Here is an 877-nt window from a genome sequence, read left to right on the forward strand (position 1 = left end):
GGAAACCCAAGGAGGGGTCGCTATGAGTCGGGGGTCGACTGGACGGCACATAACAACAACAACAACAACAATGTCTAGGATATCCAACATATTTGTAATAGCTACAAAAAAAATAAGATACTTGGGAATAAATCTTACCCAGGACACAAAAAACCTGAACAAAGAAAACTACAAAAGACTACTTCAAGAAATCATAAGAGATCTACATAAATGGAAGTACATACCATGCTTGTGAATAGGAAGATTGAGGATTGTGAAAATGTCAATTCTAACCAAATCAATCTATACATTCAATGCAATCCCAATCCAGATCTCATCAACATTCTTTAAGGATATGGAAAACACAATCACTAACTTTATATGGAAAGGAAAGAGACTTCAAATAAGCAAAGCACTATTAAAGAAGAAGAACAAAGTAGGAGGTCTTAGACTCTCAGATCTCAAAACCTGGTATACAGCCACAGTAGTCAAAACTCTCTGGTCTTGGTACAAGGACAGACACATAGATCAGTGGAATAGAATTGAGAATTCTCCCAGAAATAGATCCATTGACCTATGGTCAGTTGATCTTTGACAAAGAACTGAAATCAACTAAATGGGGAAGAGATGTTGCTGGGCAAAACCTGGTATCCATTTGCAGAAAAATGGAACAAAATCTGTACCTCAAATCATACACAAAAACTAACTCCAGATGGATCAAAGACTTAAATGTGAAATCTAAAACTATAAAGTTTCTCAAGGAAAAAATAGGGGCAAATTTAGGAGCCCTAATATACAGCATAAATAGACTATCAAGCATAATTCAAAATGCACAAGCAGCAGAAGATAAACTAGATGAAGCAGACCTTCTAAAAATTAAATTTTTATGTGCTTCCAA

Source organism: Orycteropus afer, unplaced genomic scaffold (genome assembly GCF_000298275.1).
Source record: "Orycteropus afer afer isolate SDZICR_OR568_19922 unplaced genomic scaffold, OryAfe1.0 scaffold00810, whole genome shotgun sequence".
NCBI lineage: Eukaryota > Metazoa > Chordata > Mammalia > Tubulidentata > Orycteropodidae > Orycteropus > Orycteropus afer.